The following is an 11088-nucleotide window of genomic DNA, read 5'->3' as shown; positions in this document are numbered from 1 at the left end:
ACACTCACTGCAGCAAAACAAACCTACTTCACATCTCTCATATCCTCCCTGTCCCACAACCCCAAACAACTATTCAACACCTTCAATTCTCTCCTCCGTCCCCCAGTGCCTCCTCCCTCTCCTCTTATTTCAGCCGAAGACTTTGCCTCATTCTTCAAGCAGAAGATTGACACCATCAGACAAAGCTTTTGCCTAAAGCCCCCACAGCCCCTCCCCACACCTACTCAACCCTCCTCCTCCAAAACTACATTCTCCACCATTTCTGAAGATCAACTTTCCTCCTTACTCTCCAAATCACACCTCACCACCTGTAAACTTGACCCAATCCCGTCCCACCTCATCCCAAACCTTACCACTATCTTCATCCCAGCCCTAGCCCACCTCTTCAACCTGTCACTAACAACTGGTGTCTTCCCCTCATGTTTCAAACATGCCTCAATCACACCCATCCTCAAAAAGCCCTCCCTTGACCCATCCTCTGTGTCTAGCTATCGCCCCATATCACTTCTCCCCTATGCCTCAAAACTACTGGAACAACATGTCCATTCTGAACTGTCCTCCCACCTCTCCTCCTGCTCTCTTTTTGACCGCCTACAATCTGGTTTCCGACCGCACCATTCTACTGAAACTGCACTGACTAAAGTCACAAACGACCTACTAACCGCCAAATCTAAGCGACACTACTCTGTCCTCCTCCTCCTAGACCTGTCATCTGCCTTTGACACAGTGGACCATTCCCTCTTACTACAGACTCTCTCATCTCTCGGCATCACAGACTTGGCCCTATCCTGGATCTCCTCATACCTAACAGACCGGACATTCAGTGTCTCCCACTCACGCACCACCTCTTCATCTCACCCCCTATCTGTCGGTGTCCCCCAAGGTTCAGTTCTAGGACCCCTGCTCTTCTCCATCTACACCTTAGGCCTGGGACAGCTCATAGAGTCTCATGGCTTTCATTATCACCTCTATGCTGATGACACACAGATCTACCTCTCTGGACCCGATATCACCTCCGTATTAACCAAAATCCCACAATGTCTGTCTGCTATTTCCTCCTTCTTCTCTGCTAGATTTCTAAAACTTAACATGGACAAAACAGAATTCATCATCTTTCCGCCATCTCATTCAACCCTCCCAACTGACCTATCCATCATAGTCAATGGCTGCCCACTCTCCCCAGTCCCTCAAGCTCGCTGCCTCGGGGTAACCCTGGACTCGGAACTCTCCTTCAAACCACATATCCAAGCCCTTTCCACTTCCTGCCGACTCCAACTTAAAAATATCTCCCGGATCCGCACATTCCTAAACCATGAATCTGCAAAAACACTAGTGCACGCCCTCATCATCTCCCGCCTTGACTACTGCAACCTCCTGCTCTGTGGCCTCCCCTCTAACACTCTCGCACCCCTCCAATCTATCATAAACTCTGCTGCTCGACTAATCCACCTGTCCCCCCGCTATTCCCCGGCCTCTCCTCTCTGTCAATCTCTTCACTGGCTCCCCATTGCTCAGAGACTCCAGTTCAAAACCCTAACCATGACATACAAAGCCATTCACAACCTGTCTCCTCCATATATCTCCGACCTAGTCTCCCGTTACATACCTGCACGCAACCTCCGATCCTCACAAGATCTCCTGCTCTACTCCCCTCTTATCTCCTCCTCCCACAACCGTATACAAGATTTCTCCCGTGCTTCCGCCCTACTCTGGAACTCTCTACCCCAACGTATCAGACTCTCGCCTACCGTGGAAACCTTCAAAAGGAACCTGAAGACCCACCTCTTCCGACAAGCCTACAACCTGCAGTAACCACCGCTCCACCATACCGCTGCACGACCAGCTCTACCCTCACCTACTGTATCCTCACCCATCCCTCGTAGATTGTGAGCCCTCGCGGGCAGGGTCCTCGCTCCGCCTGTACCAGTCGCTGTCACATTGTGTTCAAGATTATTGAAATTGTTCTTGTATTATACCCCCTTTTTCACATGTAAAGCGCCATGGAATAAATAGCGCTATAATAATAAATAATAATAATAATAATAATAACATGCTGCGGATTTTTGAACGCGGCATAAACGCTGCGGAAAAATCCGCAGCATGTGCATAGAACTTGCGGAATCCCATTGGGGACCAAGGGGGGCGGATATACATGCGTTTTTCAAGCGTTTACGCTGCGGAAATTCCGCAGCATATACGCTTGAAAAATGCTACGTGGGCACACAGCCTTATGCTGCGGAATTTCCGCAGCAGAAACGCTTGTAAAACGCTAGGTAATCCGCACCCCATGGTCCCCAAGGGGATTCCGCATGTTCTATGCACATGCTGCGGATTTTTCCGGAGCGTTTATGCTGCGTACAAAACTCCGCAGCATGTCATTTAATTTTGCGGAAGCGCAGCGGAACTCCCGCCATTGACTTGCATTGAGACGCACAGAAACCGCGACTACATTTTTACAAGCGGCTTCCGCACATTGAACCGTGTGATATCCGCATGTACAGATGCAGTGATGCGGATGTCATGCGGTCCAATGCAAGTCAATGGCGGCGATTGCGCTGCGTGTCCACAAAATTAATGGACAAGCTGCGTATTGTTCCGCAATGATAATCCGCAGCGGAAATTTCCGCAGTATTTGCACAGCACAAGCGGATTATCATTGGGGACCATGGGGCTCGTATTACCAAGCGTTTTTTAAGCGTTTTCCCTGCGGAAATTCCACTGCAGAAACGCTTGAAAAACGCATAGTGGGCACACAGCCTTACTATTAAAGAGCTGCAGTACTCGGGCCCCTCTGGAGCTGTTGCATTGGAGCCCATGATCTTCAGGTCAGACCACTGGACGTGTCACCAATGTGTAATGAAGTTAAGGCTGCGTGCCCACTATGCGTTTTTCAAGCGTTTTTGCTGCGAAATTTCCACAGCGAAAACGCTTAGAAAACGCTTGGTAATACGAGCCCCATGTTCCCCAATGATAATCCGCTGTGCTGTGCACATGCTGCGGAAATTTCCGCTGCGGATTATCATTGCGTAAAAATCCGCAGCATGTCCATTAATTTTGCGGACACGAAGCTTAATCGCCGCCATTGACTGCGTGACATCCGCATCACTGCATCTGTACATGCGGATATCACACTATTCAATGTGCGGATGGTACCCGGGTGTGGAGGACAGGAGACTCTCCTCCAGACCCGGGTGCCATAGAACCTGTAAAAAAAAGAATAAGAATAATAAAAAATAAATATTATACTCACTCACCTTCTGATGCCCTCCCGGTGTTTTCTCCCCTCCGTCTGGTCTGCTGTATGGGTCGCGGTGTTGTGAAGGACCTGCCATGACGTCATTGAGTCATGTGACCTGTCACATGACTCAATGACGTCCCCGCAATTCCTTCACACCACCGTGAGCCGCCCAAGACACCGGACGCAGCGGAGGAAACACTGGGAGGACATCAGAAGGTGAGTGAGTATAATATTTATTTTTTATTATTATTATTCTTTTTTTTTAACTATTACTTGGTCACACTATATATACCGTTTGCATGGATTTATATAGTGTGACCATGTTGTCAAGCACTTTCCGAGTGATGCTAAAATCGCTTGTCAACCCGCATGCGGAAATGCATGTGAAGAACGCTTCACATCCGCATGTCCCTGGCAGGAAAAACGCACGCACAATCCGCATGTACAATCCGCATGCACAATCCGCATGCACAATCCGCATGCACAATCCGCATGTGCAATCCGCATGTACAATCCACATGTACGATCTGCATGTACAATCCGCATGCACAATCCGCATGCGCAATCCGCATGTGCAATCCGCATGCACAATCCGCATGCGCAATCCGCATGTACAATCCGCATGCACAATCCGCATGTACAATCCGCATGTACAATCCGCATGTACAATCCGCATGTACGATCTGCATATACAATCCGCATGTACAATCCACATGTACAATCCGCATGTACGATCTGCATGTACAATCCACATGTACAATCCGCATGTACAATCCACATGTACAATCCGCATGTACAATCCACATGTACAATCCGCATGCGTTTTTGCTGCCAGGGAGATGCAGAAAAAATCTGCAGCATTTCTGCATCGTGGGCACATAGCCATAGGCTTTTCTCACGTTTCGCATTTTCAGGATCTCTGCTTGCTGTCAGTGCTCTGAGAGCCGGGCTTACATGGGGCTGCTGGTGCAGGTGTCACAGACCCTCAGCTGATTCCAGTCACGGGGGATTTATTAGACGTTGCTTAGTTGTGGCGCTGTCACGTGTGCGGCCGGCGCTCCGTCCTCGTGTCTTGTAGTAAGTGGCGGCACAGGGCGGGTGGTGTCCCGGTGTAAAACGCGTGGGGTCCGGCCACGTGCCGCCGGAGGATGAAGCTGGAGCTATTGATTCCATGGGGCTCTCAGCTCGGCGGCCGTGGCCTCATTGTACAGGGTAACCATAGTAACCCTGCCGGGAAATCTACCGCTCCATTTTCTCCTGATCTGCAGCTCGCACCACCGAGAAAATAAGAAAAAAAGTGTAATTCGAGGGTGTGTGGTGAGGACCGGCCGAGGCGCCACCGTCACGGGCCAAGGCGCCACCATCACGGGCCGAGGCGCCACCATCACGGGCCGAGGCGCCACCATCACGGGCCGAGGCGCCACCATCACCGGCTGCTGCTGAGCCGACGTCTCATCACTATAGTCAGGTCCTCCCATCTGCTGCCACTAAATGGAAACTGTTAACATGCAAAAGCCGAAAATAGCCCGGTCTCGCACAGCTGGGGGGTTGTTACAGTTGCATTAGACAATCCAGTGGAGGGAACAGCTGGATACAAGTCACCGGCACGATACATTGTGACAAACTACCAGCACTGCACAGAGGGTTGTGCTCCTGATGTGTCTGGTTTATAGAGGACCGTATACATTGTAACAAACCCTCAGCTGTGGCAGCAGAATGAGGTCAGCACTGATTGCCAGCCGTAGGTCGGGATCGCTCTGAGGCTCTGCTACATCGCAGCGTGACAACAGCTCGTTGCTTCCTCACAGTTTGTCGCGGCATCTCGCGGGTCGTCGCAGTGCATTATGCTGCCATCTTTGACCTCGTGACCAGCGTCCACCATTAGGGGCCATTTATTTAGTTATTATTTTTACCTAATCGCTTGTATTTGGGGATAAAAATAATTTTTGCAATTGGGTTTCATTACAAATTTTTCACCATTTTACTTTTTACAGCCTCCGTGTTGTGATGTCCATTGCTGGCTGCTGGTGGAGTTAACTGAAAATCTATCAGTGAGCTCATTCAGGATCTGATGGGAGCGTTTGGTTCCGAGTTAAGTGTGTGACACGGACCGGCCCAGGTTTCCTCTCACGACATTAACAGCCCTTCATTCGTGGCGGTCCGACTGTGGAGTTGGAGTAGACCCCGGCCGGTCCATGCATCGCGCTCTGTTCTAGGATCATTGTATACTGACATCTGAATTTGGCCTCTTTTTCTGAGCTCCTCTCGACTGATTTATATCTACATCAAAGTTGAATGTACAGGAAACGGTAAAAGGAACATTATTAATGAAGCCCAGCTGCAAAGATCATTTTTACTCATAGAGAAAAACAAATCCATACATCTCCGGAGAGGGAACATGTCGCCCTCACATTGAACATATGGGAATAATTATATCTGAGGAAGAGAAAAACCAATTATAGCTAGGGAGGCGAGAGAGCTGACGCTTCAACCTCCGTTGAAGTAGTGACCTCTGTAGTGACCAGGTAATTACAACGGTCTGCTCTGTGAGCCAGACACTAAGGCCACGTTCACATGTTCAGTATTTGGTCAGTATTTTACATCAGTATTTGTAGCCAAAATCAGGAGTGGAACAATCAGAGGAAAAGTATAATAGAAACTCGTCACCACTTCTGTATTTATCACCCACTCCTGGTTTGGGCTTACAAATACTGATGTAAAATACTGACCAAATACTGAAATGTGAACGTGGCCTATGACTGTGTTCCATTTACGCAGAGGCGGGGGAAGTACACTTCCCAGGGTGCGAGCTTCCTCTGATCAAAACATGATTCTGAGACGTCTTGGAACCAGTGATCAGTGATGAATATTGGGGTTTGCATTGATCCGATATTTATGGAAGATATGTTTTCAGCGTTGTAGCGAAGGGACAAGCATAACGCATTGCCTCACATCACCGTAAGTCCGGCAGAACCCCTCTAACTTAATATCGGTCCAATGGATGACGCTATCTAGGCCATGTTCCAACTCTATAGGCAGATAAAATCCTGATAAGGAACATGAAGACAATATCTGCCGCCTGGGACCTCCAGGGGCGAAGATATCCTGTAAGTTCTCATAAATCCCATAAAATTCTAACAATACTAATAATTCATAATATTCTAACAGACCTAGCACATCCCGCAATCATCCCCCATATGAGCTCACCAAGGAGAGGTATGTGGGCATAACATTGATCTAAAAAAGGAAGAGTTTGGGTTTGTGTAATTTGTCAGTCCTGGAAGCTGCAGCTTGCTGTGGGTTCTATCCGTTTTCCTAAGGTGTGCCTCCCTCCGCTAAGCTCTGAGCCATTTCCGTGACATCACGTTTAGTAATTGTCTTTCGTTATTTCTTTTACTTTTATGTAATTGTATATATCGTATTGTTTTGTTCCCATTTTGTATCATCTCTGTATATTTTTATAAACACTGCCTACTTCTGGACTAATATATATATATATATATATATATATATATATATATATGTATGTATGTATGTACAGTACAGACCAAAAGTTTGGACACACCTTCTCATTTAAAGATTTTTCTGTATTTTCACGACTATGAAAATTGTACATTCACACTGAAGGCATCAAAACTATGAATTACCACATGTGGAATTATATACTTAACAAAAAAGTGTGAAACCACTGAAAATATGTCTTATATTCTAGGGTCTTCACAGTAGCCACCTTTTGCTTTGATGACTGCTTTGCACACTCTTGGCATTCTCTTGATGAGCTTCAAGAGGTAGTCACCGGAAATGGTCTTCACTTCACAGGTGTGCCCTGTCAGGTTTAATAAGTGGGATTTCTTGCCTTATAAATGGGGTTGGGACCATCAGTTGTGTTGTGCAGAAGTCTGGTGGATACACAGCTGATAGTCCTACTGAATAGACTGTTAGAATTTGTATTATGGAAAGAAAAAAGCAGCTAAGTAAAGAAAAACAAGTGGCCATCATTACTTTAAGAAATGAAGGTCAGTCAGTCCGAAAAATCGGGAAAACTTTGAAAGTGTCCCCAAGTGCAGTTGTTACGGATCCGGGTGGTGGAACCTCTGTGCTGCGGTGCAAGGAGGGACCAGAGGAGCGTAACTAAGTGCCTATTCGGCCTGACCAGGGTCGCACGGTGGCTCAGTCGACTCCGTGAACCAGGGAGGGACCGAGCAGAGGGACCAGGTGCCACTCTGGGACCGACCTTGTATGAGAACAGGTGACTCCCTCGGGTCAGAAAGCAGGAACTGACCGGTACAGCGGATGAGCACGGCAGGCAGGCTGACGGGTGGTCCAGGTAGTCAGGCAGGCTGATTCGGCTGATAGCCAGACAGGTGGTAGGCAAGCTGGCGGGCACAACAGATAGCAGGCAGGTGCTTCCAGGTAAGCAGGCAGGTGGGCACGGCAGGTAAAGGCAGGCAAGCGGGCACGGCAGGTAACAGGCAGGTGCTTCCAGGTGAGCAGGCTGTCGGGCACAGCAGGTAACAGGCAGGTGCTTCCAGGTGAGCAGGCTGGCGGGCACAGCAGGTAACAGGCAGGTGCTTCCAGGTAAGCAGGCTGGCGGGCACCGGCAGGTAACAGGCAGGTGCTTCCAGGTAAGCAGGCTGGCGGGCACGGCAGGTAACAGGCAGGTGCTTCCAGGTAAGCAGGCGGGCAGAGCCCATAGACAGACTGGCGGACCGGACTGAAGGCAGACTGTTGGGCTGGAAAGTATTCAAACTGGCGGGCTGGACTGAAGATCAGACTGGCGGACAGAACTGACTTGCAGAGGACGTGAGGGCTGAAGCAAAGTAAGTATAACAGAGCAACAACCTTGCACGGGCACCTCCATATTGTAGGAAGTGTCGCTTTATAGAGAAAGTCCTCCGGCCATTGGCCGGGAACTTTTTAGGACGGCGCGCACGGCCCCTTTAAGAGGGAGGGAGCTCGCGCGCCCTAAGCACAGTGCCGGGGAAGCTGCACGCAGCAGGGAGGCCGTAAGACGCCGGAGCAGGACCGTGGTGGTAAGGGGGACGGCGTCTCTGCCTGGCATGGGGCAGAGACGCCGGCGCTACATATATATGTATATATCATTTAATAGTTCTGTTCCTCTTGCTCTGTAAACTGTACCCCTGAAGCCATACGCCACCTGTAACTGGCGTCCAATCGGACTGTATAAACAACTGGTGGTGGTAGCGAGTAGTTCCTTTTGTTATTGTGGAGCTGGCAGTGACCGTACCGAGGTATATATAAATATATATTCCAGGCGTTGGAATCGATTTCATATATACTATACGCTCACTGTGAGTTCCCCAATAACCGGCCCAGCAGTGGAAGAAGCCGAGGCCTCGTCCATCACTCGTCAGACAATTGTGTAATTGTCCTGATGATTGGAGGCAGCGGAGTTACAAACTGGTGACAGTGGTGGTGGAATCTGCGCGACCTCCCTGGTGTCTTCCTTGACAATTGGTGGGATCTGTATGATCTCTTGGTGGGATATCACAGAGCATTAGTGATCTGGTTTGAGTAATCATTCCTGTCACTAAAAACTTGCACAGTCCCTGTGAGGATTCTGTGCAGAGTTTTGAGGATCGGACTCAGTGTTATTTATACCTGGGACAATGCTGAACGTGTAGCAGTTACACCCTTCACCCCTCTAGTTTTTCTGCTCTTTTATTTGGTGAGTGACCTCTAAGATGGCAGCTGTGCTGATCCGTTAGTGTGAGGAGCGAGGTCTTGATGGGTCCGACAAGACAAAGAGATGCTGATCTGTGCCTTGGTCGAGGATGATGCCAGGTAGCAACACGCTGAGGCACCAGAGCCCGGGATCAGTGGAGCACCAGGATGCCCAGTTGTGGATCCGGTTCCAGAACTGACCGACTCAGTTGGGGCCATCAGTAGCCACGGCTGCAAGATTGGAATGGACTCTTGCTTGCCACTCATTCTGAAGCAACTGGGGAGACGTGACCCTCAAATGCAGATGTAGCTTGTATTCCAAGAACGCCAAGCGGAGCGTGAGGAGCGATGGGCTGAGAGCCGAGCGGCCGGCCCTGGCCAAGTGAGAGGCGCGAGAGCTCCAGCTGGAGTTAAGCTGAATACAGAAGGAGCAATCTACCCCACTGAGCGGTGAGTCCAGCAATACCAACAGCTTTAAACCCCATCCCGAGAATTTTCCTGTCATGGACAAGGATGCGGATCTGGACACATTTTTGAGGGGGTTTGAAAAGGCCTGCAGACAGTACTAGCTGCCTGATCACCAGTAGGCCTGATATTTACCTCTAGGGCTACGAGGCAAAGCTCTGGAGGTGTTCACCACTCTCCCTTGAGATCAAGATGGAGACTATGAGGCCATCAAACAGACCCTGACAAGGAAATATTAGCTGACTCCTGAGGTGAACCGAAAAAAGTCGTAGACCCTCCAATGTGGACCTCCTGACCGCTACAGTGAATGTGGTGGACGGGCTCAGAACCATCTTTGAGCAGTTCGTTCAAGAACTATCGGTCACCACTGTTGAAGAACAGAAGGACCTGATGGTGAGGGACCAATTTTTTCTTCCTTGCTCGGTGGAAGTGCGACAGTTTGTGATGGCCCAGGAGCCAAAGGAGGCCCCAAGATTGCCGATATCTGTGAGGCCAACCATAAACCGGAGGTGCAGAAGTCAGCCGCTGCCAGGTGGAAAGGGGCTGGTCTTCGGGGGATCCCGGGAGGGGGGTCCTGCTCTATCTTCCAGCACGCAGCCTACATCTGACTGCTGGCGGTGCTATACCTGCGACCGAACTGGTCTCATCAGCCTCGTCTGTCCGGAGAGGCAGAAAAAGAATCCCACGACTGAATCCCAGGTGCCTACTGCGGCAGCCCTTTTTGTTGGTGGGGCAGATGGGAGGGCCTGTGAAAACTTGCAACCGGTTACTGTGGGTGACACCGTCACTGTGGGGCTCAAGGACACGATAGTGGTATTCCCACAATTTCCCTACACTGAATGCTGTACTGATTTCCAGCACCTTTCTGTGTCTTTTATTCCATGGACAATCCATATATCTGAGGACAGTCTGTGAGAGACCGAAACGTCGAGTGTTTTCTGTGGATTGCAATTAAATCACTTCTTCATTTACTTGAGTGCCAAGTTCTCTATATATCATATTAGGGGTTGGGCCCCTACTTGAGCACCAAACCAGTCAGCAGTGCCGTGTTCTATGTATACCGGTGCAGAACAAACCCTTGTCGGTGGTAGCTGACTTCAACATCTACCACCTGGGACCTCCAGGGGTGAAGATATCCTATAAATTGGAGATCTCGTAAAATTCTAACAGGCCAAGCACATCCCATAACCAGCCACCAGATGAGCTCACTAAGGGGAGGTTTGTGGACGTAACCTTGATCTAATAAACAGCAGAATTTGGATTTAGGTAATTTGTCAGTCTTGCTGTGGGTTCTGTCTGTTTTCCTAAGTAGTACTTCCCTCCGCTAAGCTCTGAGCCATTTCCGTGACATCAGGTTTAGTACATTTTCTTCGTTATCTTTTATTTTATGTAATTGTATAATCTGTATTGTTTTGTTTCCATTTTGTACCATCTTTGTATATTTTTTGTAAACACTGCCTCCCTTTCTGGAATAAATATATAACATTTAGTATCTCTGTTCCTTTTGCTCTGTAAACCGCACCCCTGAAGCCATTCGCTACCTGTAATGTGCGTCCAATCGGCCAGTATAAACGATTGGTGGTGGCAGCTAGTAGTTCCTTTGGTTAATGTGGAATTAGCAGTGGCCGTACCGGGGTGTATATATATTCCATGCATTGGAATTGGAGGTGTATATACCATACGCTCACTGCGATTTCCCC

The sequence above is a fragment of the Phyllobates terribilis genome, unplaced genomic scaffold (genome assembly GCF_046119375.1).
Source record: "Phyllobates terribilis strain yellow unplaced genomic scaffold, ASM4611937v1 Scaffold_13__5_contigs__length_258822181, whole genome shotgun sequence".
Classification (NCBI taxonomy): domain Eukaryota; kingdom Metazoa; phylum Chordata; class Amphibia; order Anura; family Dendrobatidae; genus Phyllobates; species Phyllobates terribilis.
The sequence above is the reverse complement of the archived record's forward strand: the minus strand, read 5'-3'. Positions refer to the sequence as shown.